The 19830-nt window shown below is 47.2% G+C and overlaps 1 long non-coding RNA gene across 1 annotated transcript in view; it reads right to left on the bottom strand.

Annotated features, from left to right (window-relative positions):
* LOC106503306 overlaps positions 1–17091 on the bottom strand; it is a 32795-nt gene extending 15704 nt beyond the window's left edge. Inside the window, exon 1 of the long non-coding RNA XR_001296945.2 lies at positions 16961–17091. This is a non-coding gene — a long non-coding RNA (uncharacterized LOC106503306). The remainder of the gene's footprint in view (positions 1–16960) is intronic.

The following is a 19830-nucleotide window of genomic DNA, read 5'->3' as shown; positions in this document are numbered from 1 at the left end:
GTCAAGATCAGGATTCAAATCAAGTCTGTGTAACCCTAGAGTCTATTAACCTCTGCGATGTGTTTGACAGGACCATCAGGGCATTTTAAAATTCATTGTTCCAAGTGTGATGCTGATATTCTCACCCGCCATCCTTGGTATGCATCAGATTATTGAGGGTCTTCTAGGACTTGTCCCATATAGGTTAAAGTGAAAGTGAAAGTTAGTCACTCAGTCGTGTCGGACTCTTATGCGACATCATGGACTGTAGCCCACCAGGCTCCTCTGTCCACGGAATTCTCCAGGCAAGAGTACTGGAGTGGGTTGCCTTTTCCTTCTCCAGGGGATCTTCCCAATTCAAGGATTGGACCCAGGTCTTGGGCATTGCAGGCAGACTCTTTACCGGCCTAGCCACCAGGGAAATCAATCTAAACTGCTGAAGTAGACTTCAATTATATAGGTTAAGGGAACACCAAAGGCAGCCTTGGCAGGAGCGAATGCCACAGAACAACAGCGTGCCCCCTTGCGCCCTGCTAACTGGAGCCAGAATGGACGCTTTCTTGGGAGAGAGAAGTGGGGTGAGACGCAGCAAAGCTATAGGAGTCCACAGCCTTGGCCCAGCAAGCCTGCTTCTGGCAATTCACCCTAGAGGCACGCGCACGTGTATGCTCCGTTGCTCCAGTCGTGTCCAGCTCTGTGAGACCCCAGGGACCATGGCCCACCAGGCTCCTCTGTCCACGGGATTATTCTGGCAAGAATACTGCAGTGGGTTGCCAGTTCCTCCTCCAGGGCATCTTCCCAGCCCTGGGCTCGAACCCGCATCTCCTGTGGCTCCCACGTTGGCAGGTTGATTCTTTACCACTGAGCCACCTGGGAAAGTCTACTTCTAGTAATTTATCCTGCAGACATAATCATGGATAAAAGAAGATTCATTTCTGAGTTGTTTATAATAGTGAAATGTGGAATCAACATAAATATCCAACTGTAGGGAGCTACTGAAATAAATTCTAGTACCTGCAGATACCAGGACATGCTACAGCCATTTAAAAAGCTGCTCCAGACATTCAACCATAGGAAAGATGTTCACAATATGTTGCATACATTTTTTAAAAGGGATTATACAGAATTGTCCAATAAAGGACAGAAATGGTATGGACCTAACAGAAACAGAAGATATTAAGAAGATGTGCCAAGAATACACATAAGAGCTATATAGAAAAGATCTTCATGACCCAGATAATCACGATGGTGTGATCACTCACCTAGAGACAGATATCCTGGAATGCAAAGTCAAGTGAGCCTTAAGAAGCGTCACTATGAACGGAGCTAGAGGAAGTGATGGAATTCCAGTTGAGCTATTTCAAATCCTAAAAGATGATGCTGTGAAAGTGCTGCACTCAATATGCCAGCAAATTTGGAAAACTCAGCAGGGGCCACAGGACTGGAAAAGATCAGTTTTCATTCCAATCCCAAAGAAAGGCAATGCCAAAGAATGTTCAAACTATTGCACAATTGCTCTCATCTCACATGCTAGTAAAGTAATGCTCAAAATTCTCCAAGCCAGGCTTCAACAGTACATGAACTGTGAACTTTCAGATGTTTAAGCTGGATTTACAAAAAGCAGAGGAACTAGAGATTAAATTGCGAACATCCATGGGATCATCGAAAAAAGAGCAAGAGAGTTGCAGAAAAACATCTATTTCTGCTTTACTGACTATGCCAAAGCCTTTGGCTGTGTGGATCACAATAAACTGTGGAATATTCTGAAAGAAATGGGAATACCACACCACCTGACCTGCCTCCTGAGAAATCTGTATGCAGGTCAAGAACAGTTAGAACTGGATATGGAACAACAGACTGGTTCCAAATCAGGAAAGGAGTACATCAAGGCTGTATATTGTCACCCTGCTTATTTAACTTACATGCAGAGTGCATCATGAGAAATGCTGGACTGGATGAAGCACAAGCTGGAATCAAGATTGCCAGGAGAAATATCAATTACCTCAGATATGCAGATGACACCATCCTTATGGCAGAAAGTGAAGAAGAACTAAAGAGCCTCTTGATGAAAGTGAAAGAGGAGAGTGAAAAATTTGGCTTAAAGCTCAACATTCAGAAAACTAAGATCATGCCATCTGGTCCCATCACTCCATGGGAAATAGATGGGGAAACAGTGGAAACAGTGTCAGACTTTATTTTTCTGGGCTCCAAAATCACTGCAGATGGTGATTGCAGCCATGAAATTAAAAGACACTTGCTCCTTGGAAGAAAAGTCATGACCAATCTAGACAGCATTAGAAAGTAGAGACATTACTTTGCTGACAAAAGTCTGTCTAGTCAAAGCTATGGTTCTTCCAGTAGTCATGTAGGGATGTGAGAGTTGGACTATAAAGAAAGCTGAGCACTGAAGAATTGATGCTTTTGAACTGTGATGCTGGAGAAGACTCTTGATGTCTGAACTTGATGTCTGTTAGAGTCCCTTGGACTGCAAGGAGATCCAACCAGTCCATCCTAAAGAAAATCAGTCCTGAATATTCACTGAAAGGACTGATGCTGAAGCTGAAACTCTTAATACTTTGGCCACCTGATGTGAAGAACTGACTCATTGGAAAAGACCTTGATGCTGGGAAAGATTGAAGGCAGGAAGAGAATGGGACAACAGGGGACGGGATGGTTGGGTGGCATCACCAACTCAATGGACATGAGTTTAAGTGAACTTCCGGAGTTGGTGATGGACAGGGAACCCTGGTATGCTGTTCATGGGGTCGCAAGGAGTCAGACAAGACTGAGTGACTGAACTGAAGTGAACTGAACTGAAGTGAACTGACAAAGAACTGTAAGAACAATGTGATCCCATTTTGACACTGCAAAAGAATTTTTAAAAAAGAAAATAATTTTCGTGTTCAATTTTTACTATTCTTTTTTCTTGCTCGTGTTTTATTAACGTTTCCATAATGACTGTTTTACCTTTATAGAAAGAGAAAAATCATAACTTTATTCAAACCATATAAACTATGAAGGTAATAACCAACTTGAAGGCATTTGGGTGTTGCAAGTCTATGACACCATCATGCCTGCTCCCCGCCCCCTTGCCCCCGCTATCTTTGCCGTCTGACCAACTGAGCACTCCAGGCAGTGCCGAGGATTCACTGCATTCTAAACAGAGGTGCCTCAGAGTCTTCCTGGAGATACGAAAACCCCCATGTGCTGTTTCAGTTACGTCCTGAGAAGTCTGACCTCCGTGTTTGCAATTAGAGGGTGCTCTTGACTCGTGCTTCCAGCCCTCCAGCCCTGGCTGAGTCTTACAGATCCTCCAGTTGTGCTTTTTAGGAGAAACCAAAAAGCAAGCTGAAGAGGCACCAAGCAGGTCTGGAAGGATTCCCACATGCTGGATAGTGAGAAAGGGAAACAAACCTGTATTCTGGTTTCCCAGGGCCCTGCCAGCCAGGCTGTCGCAGAGCCTTAATCTGGGCCGGTTAGGCCTCATAAAGCCCCTCTGTGCCAGCAAGCCTGTCTCTCCTGAGATACTGTGTTGACCTGCCCTCAAGGAGACCCTCATCCAGTGGGAGAGGTGAGTGGTCAGATGGCCCCTCCTGGTTGGCGGTACATGAAGAGTGGGTGCAGCCCCCTGGGGAGCACCCGTGTTTGGAGGCTCAGGGAATCTCCCAAGGAGGTAATGCTTAATCCTGACATTCCCTTAGCATTGAAGTGGAGAGCAGGCGCTTTACTCTTTCTCATGGAAGGGACAGGGTAATGTTCTCAACCTCCGCTGAATCATCTGAAGTGATTCTGAAGTCTGTTTTTGGGGAAGTGGGGGGCTGGGGCTCTAGAACCCTTGTCAGATAATCAGACAAGAGCTAAGAAAAGTCAGGAAGGGAGATAAGCCTGGGGATGTGAGGTACAGCAACCAGACTCAAAGCCAGGCTTCGAGTCTGACCCAGTCTCTGATTACCGGGCCGGACCAAGAGGGAGAGTGGGAGCCAGTGTGGCTGGGGGCAGGGGCAGGGCGGAGGCGGAGAGACTGAAGCGCAGGGAGCCGTGGACGGTGAGAGCGGTGCAGCTCGGGGAAGGCCACCAGGGGGAGCTCGAGGTAGCTATTGCTACTGCAGTTTGCTCCCTTGCGACTGGGGTTTTCTTTCTTTTTTTAAAAAAATTGGAAGAAAATCACTTTACAATGTAGTGTTGGTTTTTGCCATGCAACAACGTGAACCAGTCATTATATATATACACACATGTATATGTCCACCCTCCCTCTTGAGCCTCCCCCCTCCCCCCACTCCACCCCTCTAGGTCATCACAGAACAGCCCCAGGCTGGGCTCCTTGTGTTATACAGCAACTTCCCACTAGCTTTCTGTTTTACACGTTAGTTGCTCAATCACGTCCAACTCTTTGTGACCCCGTGGACTGTAGCCCACCGAGCTCTCTCTCCATGGCATTCTGCAAGCAAGAACACTAGAGTGGGCAGCCATTCCCTTCTCCAGGGGAGCTTCCTGGATCTTCCAGGAATCAAACCTGGGTCTTCCGTGTTGCAGGCAGATTCTTTACGGTCTGAGCCACCAGGGAAACCCATTTTGCACATGATAGTGCATATATACATGAGAGCTGTGTGTATGTCAATGATGCATTCTCAGTTTGTCCCACACTCGCCTTCTCCTGCTGTGCCCACAAATCCAGTGCTCATTGCAACACTAATTACAATAGCTGTGATTATGGTTTTAAGGTTCTTCAGCCTTTGGGGTCAGGAGGAGTCAAACCCTTTACAAGACCCAACCAGGCACTGAGAGAAGAGGGGGGCCGGGATAGAGGAAATGCTGTTTGACATTAAATCTAACAGGGTATACGTGACTTAACAAGGCTGGCGAGGAAGAACAGAGATGCCTTCACATGGTTAGTGGTTAAAGAGAGACACACCAGTCTGTGAATTTCCCCAAGGTCAGCCATGCACCCTGCTCTCCCGACAGCTTGCCTCTATCCATGGCCCTCCTGAGCTGTTTCCAGTGACGTGTTCCCTTTACTTCACGTCTTTGGTATCCATCAGCGTGCAGGAACCTTCCCCAACCGCCCAGCCAGGAAGTCCTGTCGCTCTCTCTCTCTCTCAAACAGGCTTGTGCGTCCACAACCGCTGTGTCTATTGATAGTGACCTCTGGGTCCACTGTTTGCTTCTTGCTCGTTGGTTTCCTCACCCCTTTTTGAAAAGGTGAATTTTGAGTCAAGATCTGAGGAGGTGAGGGAGCGAGGCAGGAGGACACTGGGGCAGAGTTCTCGACAGAGGGGCCAGCGGCGTGGAGGGGGCTCTGACCACGGAAGCTTCTCGTCTCCACTCCTTATCACGCCACGAGCTCCCTGCCTCTATGCCGGCTCCCCGCCAGTCCTCTCTCTGCGGTTCCAGTGTCAGTTGCTCAGCTGTGTCTGACTCTTTGCAACCCCGGGGACTGCAGCCCACCAGGCTCCTCTGTCCTTGGGATTCTCCAGGCAAGAATGCCAGAGTGGTTGTCATTTCTTTCCCCAGGGGATCTTCCCACCCAGGGGTCAAACCTGAGTCTCCTACATTGCAGGCGGATTCCTTACCACCCGAGCCGAGAGGGAAGCCCTACGTATGGCTGGGGTGACTCCACAAAATATAATTCAGAACCCTTCACTTCCCTGCCCCAAACCCACCGGGAGCCTCTACCACACTCAGAACAAATACCAAAGTCCTGCCCCGGGGCCGGCAGTGTCTCTGGAGTCACGTCCTCTCTCCTGCCTCCCTGGCTCACTGCTTCCCCGCTTCTCTGCTGGGATGCTGTTTCTGGAACACACCAAGCAGGCTGCAGCCTCACAAGCTTCACCCACAGCTTCTGCTCAGGTGTCCTTCCTGGCTGCCTCGGTCTGGCTTCCTGACTTCTTACAGATGCCACCGCCTCAGGAGGACCTCCTTGACTGACTTGTCCAAGCCGGCACTCCTCACCCTCTGTCCCTTCACTCTGCTTTGTTTGTCTTCATGATACTTATCACTCCCTCCCATCATTTTATATATTTATAATATAGCTTCTAATTGATCAAATGTTTACTATGTGCTGAACGCTGTTCTAAATGTCCAAGAATTAATTTGTATTCCCCTAAACTCAATGAGGATGGTGTTCTTATTAACTACATTTTATAGGTTAATAACCTGAGATTCAGAGAGCTTAAGACATTTGTTTAAACTGGTGAGTGTCAGAGAGGATTCAAACCCTGGAGCGTCCATTATTGACTACAACCCTCTAGACCAGCACTGCCCTAAAGAGCTTGGTGATGATAGAAATGTTCTGTGTCCAAAATGGCAGCCGCTGGCTATGTGTGACTGCTGACTGCTTGAAATGCTTGTAGCTGAGGAACTGAAATTTTAATTTTATTTCCTTTCACTTTGCTTTCCATTTAAACAGCCACATGTGGCTAGTGGCTGCCGTATTGCACAGTAGAATCCCAGAGACCCTTATTTGTTCCGTTGCTAATGCTTTTCTCCTGCACACAGATGGAGTTTCTCTGTGCCTCTGTTTCCCTGTCTTCAGTTCAGTCCCTCAATCGTGTCCAACTCTTTGTGACCCCATGGACTGCAGCATGCCAGGTCTCCCTGTCCATCACCATTCCTTATCTTACAGTAAAAGGCAAAAGATTTACACAATCTGAAGAGAAACCAGAGTATATCCTTATCTAACAGTGAGGAAAAAAGCTTATAAGGCTCTTATGAGGATGAAATAAACATGTATATATGGCTTAGAACATAGCCTGGCACAAAGTAAATATTCAATGACTGTTAATTATTATCATCACTACTATCTTGTCATTATTTTTATCATTATAAGACCCCATAAAACTAAAGGCTTTGTTTTCTCGTGAATCTCCGTTATCTAGAATGTTTTGGCACATAGCAGGCGCTCGATACATGTTTCTTGAAAGAATAAATAAGTGGATTGAATTGAATACAGGACTTGGATAAAGATCAGCAGTCACAGGCTCAACCTCTTTGGGGAGCTCGACAGGGAAAGCGAATGAGTGAAGGGTGATGGTGCAAGAGGGAAGGAGACTGAGGACTGGAAACCTGAAGAGAACACGCCCCAGGAGAGGCGTTCAAAGTCATTTCCTGGGAGCGGGGGGCAGTGCAAGGGGCGCTGTGGTCCGAGCAGAACTCCCGTAACTAAAGGACACCCACTGGTGGGGACTCTGGGGGGCTTCCTTGCTCTATAGCGACGAGTCTCTGGCTCCACTTTCCAGAGGTTCAACTCTAGGCCTCCTCTGAACGCGAAGCATCTAGGATCCAGCGCTCAGAAAACCAGCACCATAGATGCTGCTGCTGAATGAAGGCATAGTCATCCAGGTTCTCACCCAGTACAGATCTTCCTGAGGGAACAGAATGGTGCCTCAGAACTTACATGTGCCAAAAAAAAAAGAAAAGAAAGAAAGAAATGCCACTGGCTTGGGAAACAGGAACGTCAGTCTGGGAGTCGCAGCTGAGTTGGCACCAATGGCAGGGAAAGGGCATGGCCAGAAGGAAGTCTTCTCTTGGACAGGGTTTGTGTTCCGAACACAGCGCCTGGAGTCAGACGTCATGAGCTCACCCTGGGCCATTCACTGGTTTCCTTGAAGAGACCAGCAGGTAGAGTGACCCACACCATGGAAACTGCTATTTCTTGCTCTCCTCCCCACCGTGCATCTCCTCCCAGATGCGTTTAGGTGGGCACTGCGCAGGTGAACGTCGCCCCGGCAGGGGCTTCTCCGACGTCAGCTCGCCTCGTTTGCCTTTCACCAGTGCCCCGGATGGTGCCGGGAATCCTGCTCTGAGAGTCAGCATCCTTCGTGAGAGTCGAGCTGCGTGATCTGCGTCACCTCTGGGCAGTAACTAGGTCGATGAGTTCTTCCAACTGAAAGAGTCTATGTCATTCATTGATTCTAAATCAGAAGTGGCTCACTGGGACAGACCTCAGATGTGACTTCTTGGGCCCACTTGTTTGTTTCTTTTTTTTTTTTTTTTTACGTTAGTTAATGTATTAGTTGTAACAAATCACCACAAATGCAGTGGTTTAAAACAACACAAATTCATTACCTTACAGTTCTGGAGGGTGAAAGTCTGACTTAGGTCTCACTGGGCTAAAGTAAGGGGCTATGTTCCTTCCTGAAGAGTCTAGGAGAGAATCCTTTTCCTTGCCTTTCTCAGTTGCTAGAGGCCACTCATAATTCCTTGGCCTCCTTCCTCCATTTTTCAAAACCAGAAATGTTTCATCTCTCTGTGTCTTTTTTCTACAGTCACTGATCACGTTTCCCATTGACTCTTCCCTCTTCTGCCTCCCTCTTCCACTTCTAAGGACCCTTGTGATTACATTGGGTCCATCCAAGTTTTCAAGATAATCTCAGTATTTTAAGGGTACTTGACTATATTCTGCCTAGCACAGTAGACTGCATTTCATTGTTTTGCAACATAAAAATCTTGCTTTTTATTTTTTATAAAAGGTCTAGCAACACTGGACCCCAACCTTACACTTCCAGGCTCCCATTACAGTATGGCTGTGATGAGCTTAGACTGAGCTGCTTCTAGCTTGCCTTAGTTCCCACCCCTCCTTATAAGCTACCTGCCTAATGTCCAGAATAAAGTACCATTTACCCTTGCCTTGGGTTACTGTTTTTCCTACCAAGCTCGCTTATCTCATCTGCATTTTTCTGCTGGCCTCTTCAGCCTTTGAGCCTGCAGCATCTCTTCTTAATTCTTAGGAGATGTCAACTTTAACGTTCTTGTTATCTGTCCATATCAGAAAAATTACATAGCTCTGTATGCAACTGACCCTACGCCACATGTGACATGGGAAAGGGGAGCTCAGTGTTTTATGCAACTCAGGAACTCACCAGCTCATTGCTGGTCTTTGAGGAAGGAGGAATGAGTCAGACAGGCTCACAACAGTGAACAATGCTAACAAGAAACACCATCTCCGGTGTGCCAGGGACTGCACTTTGTGCTTACCATTTTATTTCACTGAGTCTTCACAATCACTTAATGAGGTTGATGCCATTATTTGGCTTCCCCCACTTCCCTCTGAAAATTGTGGCACAGAGAAGTTAAGTCGCCCAAGTTCACACAGCTGGCGTGTAACAAAGTTGGGATTCAAAACTGCTATTTTTATTTCAGAGTCTGAGTCTTGATTCCTACAAATTCTGCCTTTAGAGTGAAAGAACTATCTGTGGTTGCAAGCTTTTGAGGGATTAAACTTAGGAAGACGAGCTGGTCCAGAACGATCATTCTACCAGGACTCCAGAATAGGTTTGAGTCCCTCTGAGTTTCTAGGTTTACACAGGAAGCCACGGAAAGAGGAACAAAGGCTTTCTGTCAGAGGGTCCTGCCCTCGGGAGAATTCTGGCTGTGAAGTTGTCTAGGTTGCCTGGGAGTACAAGCTGCTGGCAAGAGGGCCTGAAACTCTATAATAGATAACAAGAACAGTGGTGGAGGTTGGGGAGGAGGAAGGGAAGTTTATTTTGCACACTTCTGTTGGCTTTTCACACTTTCAATTTAGAGCTGTGAACCTGTATAACCTCCCTGGTTTAAAGATAAAGCAGACCCTCTAGTTCTAGACGGGCTGGAAGGACACGGGTCTGCAGAGGCAGACAGCTGGCCACATGCTCCAGCATGTTCCCACCCGAGTTTAATCTGGGGCTTCTTCCTGGGGCAAATGGGAGACTGATTTCTTACTAAGTGTAAATAGAGTCACATTTGCCAGAACAAAAAAAGTGTAGACAATTCTTCCTAATGGGGGCAGATGAGACCTCATAGGAGAAAGCTGACCGAAGCGCCCCTGTAACCTGGCGAGCACTCAGCACCTCTGTGTCCCCATTTTCCAGGGACAGCCCTGGAGTTTGCCTGCTGTGCCAGTGTACTGTTAACTGTGCCCCTTCCACTTCCAGAAACTTCCAGCTTCAATACCACATATGATCACCCTCCAATGAGTAAGCAGCATCGGCATATGTGCACGTGTACAAATTTAAAAAAGATCGATAGCGAGTGGGAGCTGCTGTGTAGCACCGGGGGTGCAGCTCAGTGCTCTGTGATGGCCTAGGGGGTGGTATAGGGCTTTGAGTGCAGTTCAGTTCAGTTCAGTCGCTCAGTCGTGTCCGACTCTCTGTGACCCCATGAGTCACAGCACACCAGGCCTCCCTGTCCATCACCAACTCCCGGAGTTCACTCAGATTCACGTCCATCGAGTCAGTGATGCCATCCAGCCATCTCATCCTCTGTCGTCCCCTTCTCCTCCTGCCCCCAATCCCTCCCAACATCAGAGTCTTTTCCAATGAGTCAACTCTTCGCATGAGGTGGCCAAAGTACTGGAGTTTCAGCTTTAGCATCATTCCTTCCAAAGAAATCCCAGGGCTGATCTCCTCCAGAATGGACTGGTTGGATCTCCTTGCAGTCCAAGGGACTCTCAAGAGTCTTCTCCAACACCACAGTTCAAAACCATCAATTCTTTGGCACTCAGCCTTCTTCACAGTCCAATTCTCACATCCATACATGACCACTGGAAAAACCATAGCCTTGACTAGACGGACCTTTGTTGGCAAAGTAATGTCTCTGTTTTTGAATATGCTATCTAGGTTGCTCATAACTTTTCTTCCAAGGAGTAAGCGTCTTTTAATTTCATGGCTGCAGTCACCATCTTCAGTAATTTTGGAGCCCAGAAAAATAAAGTCTGACACTATTTCCACTGTTTTCCCATCTATTTCCCATGAAGTGATGGGACCAGATGCCATGATCTTAGTTTTCTGAATGTTGAGCTTTAAGCCAACTTTTTCACTCTCCTCTTTCACTTTCATCAAGAGGCTTTTTAGTTCTTCTTCACTTTCTGCCTTAAGGGTGGTGTCATCTGCATATCTGAGGTTATTGATATTTCTCCCGGCAATCTTGATTCCAGCTTGTGGTTCTTCCAGCCCAGCATTTCGCATGACATACACTGCATATAAGTTAAATAAGCAGGGTGACAATATACAGCCTTGACGTACTCCTTTTCCTATTTGGAACCAGTCTGTTGTTCCATGTCCATTTCTAACTGTTGCTTCCTGACCTGCATACAGATTTCTCAAGAGGCAGGTCAGGTGGTCTTTGGGGTGCAAAGGAGATTCAAAAGGATGGGATATAAGTATACATATAGCCAATTCATGCTGCTGTACAACAGAAACCAACACAACATTGTAAAGCAATTATCCTCCAGTTAAAAATAAATTTAAAATAATCTGTGTGAATAAATAAGTTTCAGAATAAATACTTGATATCATGTTATAGGCATATCTCATTTTATTGTGCTTTGTAGATACTGCATTTTTTTAATTGAAGGTTTGTGGCAACCCTGTGTTGAGCAAATCTAATGGTACCATCTTCCCAACAGCATTTGTTCACTTCATGTCTCTGTATCATATTTTGGGAGTTCTCATAATATTTCAAAGCTTGATTATATTTGTTATGGTGATCTGGGCTCTTACAATGACACACTGCAGTCTCAGGTTAGCATTTTTAGCAGTAAAACTTTTAAAAATTAAGGTATGTACATTCTTTCTTTTTAAACATAAGGTTATTGCACGCTTAATAGGCTACAGTTTAAATGTAAACATAACTTTTATGTGCACCAGGAAACCAAAAAATTCATGCGACTTGCTTTATTGTGAAATTTAATGTATTGCGGTGGTCTGAAACCAAACCTGCTACACCTCTGAGGTCTGCCTGCATCTGTCTTTTTTGTTTTGATTCCAAGAGAAACTGACAAAATTAATCAGTGACTGAGAGCATCATAGAAAGTTAGAGCTGAAAGGAAGCTCCAGAAATTTTCTGGAGAAAGGGAAGAAACCCGTGACAGCTGTACTTTATGCCAGACACGGTTCAGGCACAAGACACGCGCAATTTCATTTGCCGCACGATTGCCCAGAGAGACGCTGAGCATTACCAGTTTCTGCCAAAGATGAGGGAACTCCATACAGGGCTCAGGGCCAGACACCCAGTTGATGGTATGCCTCTGATTAGAATCTAAGCCAGGAATTCTCCATCTCTGGACCCCACCGTCTCTTCCTTACCCCCAGGCCTCCTCTTTTTCTTCCCCTTGACATTTTGGGGACAAATGGAAGAGGAATGCATATGTACCTTGGAAGAGTTATGGATGTTTTGCAGTTGTTGTGCTATGATCTGAATGTTTTGCCCCCCAAAGCTGACATACTGAAATCCTAACCCCCAGCGTGCTGGCATTGGGAGGTGGGGCTGTTAGGAAAGGCTTAGATCAAAGCCTCTTGCAAATAGGATTAATGCCCTAATAAAAGATACCCTAGAGAGTTCCCTCTCCCCTTCTACCACATGAGGACACAGTGAGCATGTGTTATGAGCCGGGAAGTGGGCTCTCATCAGAACACAACCATGCTGGTGCCTTGATCTTGAACTTCCAGGCCCCAGAACTGTGAGAGAAAATTTCTGTTGTTTTAAGCCACCGAGTCTGCAGTGTTTTGTTTCAGTAGCCTGAACTAAGACAGGTTGCAAGCAACAGAACCCAACTTCGTGCTATCTGAGCAACAGAGTAGTTTATTAGAAGGATACAGGGTAACTCATATTAGTCAAAAGGATGGTTTAAGAACTAGCCTTGAGTACAAAGATGCCGGACAACTCCAGGGGTCTCCACAGCAAAGGGACATAGATTTCTTCAGGGTCTCAGGATAAAATGAATGAGGGCTGGTCACTCTCTCCCCTACTTTACTCCTCTCCTGGGCCCCCATCCCATCCCCACTCAGCCTGAGCCTGTCATCCCAGGTCAGTGTCCCCTTACCTGTGGCCACTGTCAGGGGAGTCAGTGAGCGTCAGCTACTAACCCCGCATTAGCATTGTTAACCTTTTTTTTTTTTTTAAATTAGAGAAAAATGTAGGTACACCAAGAATCATTTATTTATTTTTAAAGATCTAATGAAATGAGATGGGCTTCCCTGGGGGCTCAGACGGTAAAGGGTCTGTCTGCAATGCGGGAGACCCAGGTTCAATTCCTGGGTCGGGAAGATCCCCTGGAGAAGGAAATGCCGAGCCACTCCAGCACTCTTGCCTGGAAAATTCCATGGACTGAGGAACCTGGTAGGCTACAGTCCATGGGGTCGCAAAGAGTCGGACACGACTAAGCGACTTCACTTTCACTTTCAATGAAATGAGAGCTTATCATAAAAATAATAAAACTGAGAAGGAAATTTGGTTGTTTCCGTGGCTTGTAACATTTTAAAATAACAAGTGGAATTATGGCTGATAAATTATATTATTGCCTATTATCAGGAAAAGCAACAGCTGGACATTTCATGGACAGTGGGGGCATTAACATATTTCAAGGAGCTATATACTTAAATTATATAGATATGTCAAACATACCTCAATAAAACTGGAAGATATAAAGAAAAATAAAAAACACTCCCTAAAATATCTTACTTATGTCAACACAACCTATGCAAGGTTAAACATTTCCTCCCATTTAACAATGTTTCTCCAAAATCAGGTTGATTATATTCTTTGCAGCCAAAGATGGAGAAGCTCTATACAGTGGCAAAAACAAGCCTGGGAGCTGACTATGGCTCAGATCATGAGCTCCATATTGCCAAATTCAGACTGAAATTGAAGAAAGTGGAGAAAACCACTAGACCATTCAGGTATGACCTAATCCCTTATGACTATACAGTGGAACTGAGAAATAGATTTAAGGGCCTAGATCTGATAGACAGAGTGCCTGATGAACTATGGATGAAGGTTCGTGACATTGTACAGGAGACAGGGACCAAGACCATCTCCAAGAAAAAGAAACACAAAAAAGCAAAATGGCTGTCTGAGAAGCCCTTACAAATAGCTGTGAAAAGAAGGGAAGCGAAAAGCAAAGGAGAAAAGGAAAGATATACCAATTTGAATGCAGAGTTCCAAAGAATAGCAAGGAGAGATAAGAAAGCCTTCTTCAGTGATCAGTGCAAAGAAATTGAGGAAAACAATAGAATGGGAAAGACTAGAGATCTCTTCAAGAAAATTAGAGATACCAAGGGAGCATTTCATGCAAAGATGGGCTCAATACAGGACAGAAATGGTATGGACCTAACAGAAGCAGAAGATATTAAGAAGAGGTGGCAAGAATACACAGAAGAACTGTACAAAAAAGATCTTCACCACCCAGATAATCATGATGGTGTGATCACTCACCTAGAGCCAGACATCCTGGAATGTGAAGTCAAGTGGGCCTTAGGAAGCATCACTATGAACAAAGCTAGTGGAGGTGATGGCATTCCAGTTGAGCTGTTTCAAATCCTGAAAGATGATGCTCTGAGAGTGCTGCACTCAATATGCCAGCAAATTTGGAAAACTCAGCAGAGGCCACAGGACTGGAAAAGGTCAGCTTTCATTCCAATCCCAAAGAAAGGCAATGCCAAAGAATGCTCAAACTACCTCACAGTTGCACTCATCTCACACGCTAGTAAAGTAATGCTCAAAATTCTCCAAGCCAGGCTTCAGCAATATGTGAACTGTGAACTTCCAGATGTTCAAGCTGGTTTTAGAAAAGGCAGAGGAACCAGAGATCCAATTGCCAACATCCGCTGGATCATGGAAAAAGCAAGAGAGTTCTGGAAGAATATCTATTTCTGCTTTATTGACTATGCCAAAGCCTTTGACTGTGTGGATCACAATCAACTGTGGAAAATTCTGAAAGAGATGGGAATACCAGACCACCTGACCTGCCTCTTGAGAAATCTGTATGCAGGTCAGGAAGCAACAGTTAGAACTGGACATGGAACAACAGACTGCTTCCAAATAGGAAAAGGAGTATGTCAAGGCTGTATATTGTCACCCTGCTTATTTAACTTATATGCAGAGTATGTCATGCGAAATCCTGGGCTGGAGGAAGCACAAGCTGGAATTAAGATTGCCAGGAGAAATATCAATAACCTCAGATATGCAGATGACACCACCCTTATGGCAGAAAGTGAAGAAGAACTAAAAAGCCTCTTGATGAAAGTGAAAGAGGAGAGTGAAAATCTTGACTTAAAGCTCAACATTCAGAAGACTATGATCATGGCATCCAGTCCCATCACTTCATGGCAAATAGATGGGGAAACAGTGAAAACAGTGGTTGACTTTATTTTTCTGGGCTCCAAAATCACTGCAGATGGTGATTGCAGCCATGAAATTAAAAGACGCTTATTCCTTGGAAGGAAAGTTACAACCAACATAAACAGCGTATTAAAAAGCAGAGCCATTACTTTGCTGACAAAGGTCCGTCTAGTCAAGGCTATGGTTTTTCCAGTAGTCATGTATGGATGTGAGAGTTGGACTATAAAGAAAGATAAGCACAGAAGAATTGATGCTTTTGAACTGTGGTGTTGGAAAAGACTTCTGAGAGTCCCTTGGACTGCAAGGAGATCCAACCAGTCCATCCTAAAGGAGATCAGTCCTGGGTGTTCATTGGAAGGACTGATGTTGAAGCTGAAACTCCAATACTTTGGCCACCTGATGCGAAGTGCTGACTCATTTGAAAAGACTCTGATGCTGAGAAAGATTGAGGGCAGGAGAAGAAGGGGATGACAGATGATGAGATGGTTGGATGGCATCACCAACTCAATGGACATGGGTTTGGGTAGACTCCAGGTGGTGGTGATGAACAGGGAGGCCTGGCATGCTGTGGTTCATGGGATTGCAAAGAGTCGGACACAACTAAGCCACTGAACTGAACAATGTTTGTCATGCAATTCAATATCAAATAATTTTTGATTCAACCCTAATAGTTGTTGGCATCTCTCTCTTTATATTGTGAAATAGCAAATCCTTCAAGTTAATTTGAGATTGAAATTATATTTTGTATAGGGTTTGTATTGGAGGGTTTGTATCGGAGAAGGCAAAACACCAAAAATTGTCAAAATGACAAAAGATTTGAGAACTCAAAGGCAAAAGACCCTTCTTTCATAGCCTAAAGAATATGGTTGGTACTAATTGTTCTAGGGCTTCCCAGGTGGCTCAGGGGTTAAGAATCCTCCTGCCAAGGAAGGAAATGCAGAAGACGCATGTTCCAACCCTGGGTTTAGAAGATCCCCTGGAGTAGGAAATGGCAACCCACTCCAGTATTCTTGCCTGGGGAATCTCACGGACAGAGAAGCCTGGTGGGCTATAGTTCACAGGGTCGCAAAGAGTCAGACACAACTGAGTGACTGAACAGACGTGCACACACAAACTCTTCTGGATAAATACTGGTTATTCACCAGGTGAAATGGCCATCTTTGGAAACAACATCTCTCAGCGGAAAGAGTCATAGCATCAGACAGGTTTGGTTTCAAATCCTTCTAGCTATCTGTGAGGCCTTGGACAAGCATTCGCTCTTTCTTACAATCTATAAAATGCACACATATGCCCCTATCTTTCTTTTGCAAAGAGCAGTCAAATAGATCACATAGTATTATAGAAGAAGATTCTAGAATTTCTTTTCTCCAAACCCGTGAGGTTTCACAGAAGGGCTGGATCGACAAATTACCTGTTTTCTAGATGCATCCTCTTTGCTCCAAAACCCTAATCCACTCCTTCTAAGGGATCCATTGGAGGAACACAGTCGTGGGAAACTCTGACCTTCACCCATAGGAAGGTGTAATGGACTGAAGAGACCAAACAAGGTGCCTCTGCTATTTGGAAGGTGCACTCTGGGTCAAAAATCTGGAAGGTCAGATACAAACTGATGGTCAGGGCCCTGATATGGTCAAGGAAGCCAACATCAGGGGCTCTAGAAATAGCATGGTGGCCACAAGCACCAGGGCTACACTGAGGCAGGAACATCCAGAGTGAACACCAACAGCTAAGTGACTTGTCAAGACAGGAGAGACAAGTTGTGAGAGAAGAACAGACGGAAATCTGCCTGGCCCTGAGTTGGCACTCGCCCTCCATACTGACTCGTCATGGAAACTTGGGCACGTGAATTCTGGTCTCTCAGGGTCTATAAAATTGCTTATCTACTTACTCATAGGTCTTTCGTGAGGATGAAATGTGCTGAGAGCTATAACAGATTTGATCCATGCCGGGCTGCTGGGCTTGCCAGCTGCAAATCTCTTCATCTTAGGGGCAGGTGGAGCTTCCCAGATGGCACTAGTGGTCAAGAACTCACCTGCCAATGCAAGAGACGGAAGAGTAGGTTCCATTTCTGGGCTGGGAAGGTCCCCTGGAGGAAGACACGGCAACCCACTCCAGTATTCCTGCCTGGAGAATCGCCGTGGACAGAGGAGCCTGGCGGGCTACGGTGCATGGGGTCACAAAGGGTGGGACACAGCTGAAGCGGCTGAGCACACAGGGGTGGGCGTGCTCTCCCTGGGAGGGTGGGCTAGAGTGGGCCGCAGTCACTTCTGTGGGGCTTCGGGGAACGTTGCTTTGCTTGCACGCACTCTACCCCGCTTCCATTGCCTTTCTCCAGCTAGCCTGGGGAGGGGGAGGAGGAGGAGGCAAGGTTTTTTTCTCCTCTATCAAGCTGAGAAGCCTGCCTTCCCCTCTCTGGCTCCCTGCCCACAGCCCACCCACCCTTGCGGGCACTTGGGGAGTTTCCTTTCACGGCAGAGCTATCTGGGGATAGGCTGCCCGCAGTGAAATATAGGGCAAATGAGGAAGACACGCTTGACAGGAAGTCCAAATAAGCACTTCCTCCCACCCACCTTCCACATCCTGACGCACCTCAGCCAAAACAGCCGAGAGAGAGAGACACAGAGAGAGGATGAAAAACACACATTTTTTGAAAAGAATGAAATTGTCAGCTCTGAGGAAGTGGAAACTATTGCCGCTCATTACCTCACAAGCAGCAACTGGTTCATGCTTTCCTGCTGTGTATCCAGGGATGGGTGGGGGGTGGTGACTGTGTCCAGACAGGGGTGGTCGCCAGGACACAAACCGCAGGGCGGCCTGGAGAAGCGCTGCCCTGCCTGAGCCGCTCCGCGCAGTCCCGCTCCAGCCTCCAGGAGCATGGGGAGGAGCGTCCCTGCACACGGGGCGGCCGCTGCAGGCCTGACCCTCCTGGAACACACGCCCCAGGCAGGGCCCGCTCTGTCTAGTGTACGCTGCGTGGTGCAGAGGACGGCCAGCTCACCGAATGGCCAGGACCCCGTCCTGTGCCCCCGTTTGGAACCTCCTGTGTGGGTGGAGCCCTCAGTGTCCAGAGGGATTGCGCACAGAGAGTGCTTCCAGCGCAGAGCAGAGAATGGGCTCAGCTGCAGCTCTTCTTCCCCCTATTGACAAACATGGACAGGCCCCAAGGAAAACTTCCAGGAGCGATTCGCCTTGGCCCCAGGGGATGCATGGAGCCTTAACAGGTTGGTGGAGGTGAAACTGGAGCGAACCCCTGTGAGGGCACTCTCTCCATGGCCCGCAGTGCCCCGAGGTGCCACTGTCTCTGGGCCACAGGCCACCACCTGGTCTCTTTTCCCCAGCCAATACCCTCTGTCCAAATCACATCAGAATAAGCATGTCCTGCCTTCCACTTCCCAGCTCCGTGGGTCCCTCTCCTAAACGCGTCAACGCGGGCTCTCCTTCATGGTCTCATGTTTCCATTCCCCCCTGGTCCTCAAGCTACACCTCCCATCCCTGGCCCCCAACCCCGCCCCCCCACCCCCACCCCCAGGCTGCAACCCACAAGCCTCTTCTAGCAAATTGCGTTTTTCTCACTTCTAAAATTAGCTGTTAAGAAAGGCAGTTATCTCCTCATCAAATTCTTCTGTGGGTTGGTAGCAAAAAGAGCTGCAAGTCTGGACCGGGCAGGGTAGGGTAGGGGCACATTAGGAGATCCTCCTCTCACTCTGGGTTGCAGCATGCACTGCTCCCATAGCCACCTTTTGTCTCTAAGGCCTAAAAATCTGACATGTTGCTCCCTGCAAGATTTGCTGTCTTGTCCACAGGCTCTATTGGGTGTACATTTAAGATCCCTACCCCAAGAGCCCCCATCCCCATGTACTGATATGAATTGCTGTTATTGTGCACAGACCATTGACCATCGCCCTAACCTGGAGAAAGAGATTACAAAGCCTTAGAAGGCCTTCATAACCTTTCAGTTTGAGCAAAACCCCTCATGAGTTCTGCTTTTCCCTCTGGCTGGAGGAGAGATGGGAGAGGGTGTCCACCCCCAAGCCACGGCTCTACCTCACCTAGCCTTACCTGCTCCCTGCTCTCTGCTCTACTTCGTGCTTGAAGTCAAGCCCACTGTGAGCTGGCCCCAGCCTTCCTCGCCCCAGCATCTCCTCTGCTCTCACGACTGCCTATTTTATAGGTGCGGAACTTGAGGCCAGGCCAAGTGAGCTGAGCTGCCCCAGGTTACTCTGGCCTTCCTGGTATCCTGAGCCTCTCTTGGGGTCCAGCTAGCCCCGGCCCTGGAACTTCTGGAATTCTCCAGCCAGGGATAGGAGCTGTGAAGCTCGTGGGTGTCGGGAAATCACCGAGGACTGGGGAGGTGGGAAGGCCCCAGCCTGAAGCAGCCCACTTCCCCTTGAGCCACCTGCACTCCTGGCCCAGCTCCCCTTTCTGGGGAGTGGGTCTATGACGCTGTGGGGAAGGGGGCACCGAAGAACTGCCCTGGAGAGAGTGCTGCGTCCTCTTCTTAACCAGCCCTGGTCGCCAGCCTTGCCTGCTGTTTGTGGAAGGCAGACTGATAGAGAGGACGCTGCATAGGCTCTGAAGACCCAGCCGGGTTTGAACCTCCGCTCCACCTTGTGCAATTTATGGAACATCTCAGAGTCCCAAGGTGGCACAGAGGTCAAGGGCAGGGGCTCTGGACTCAGAGACAGTTCCAGACAAGACCTGCTGCACCACCTACCTGCTGGGTGCAAGGGTGGCAAGAAGCTTTACCTCCCGGAGCCT

This window comes from Capra hircus, chromosome 20 (genome assembly GCF_001704415.2).
Source record: "Capra hircus breed San Clemente chromosome 20, ASM170441v1, whole genome shotgun sequence".
Classification (NCBI taxonomy): domain Eukaryota; kingdom Metazoa; phylum Chordata; class Mammalia; order Artiodactyla; family Bovidae; genus Capra; species Capra hircus.
Note: the sequence above shows the minus strand (reverse complement) of the source record. Positions and strands in the feature narration are given on the sequence as shown.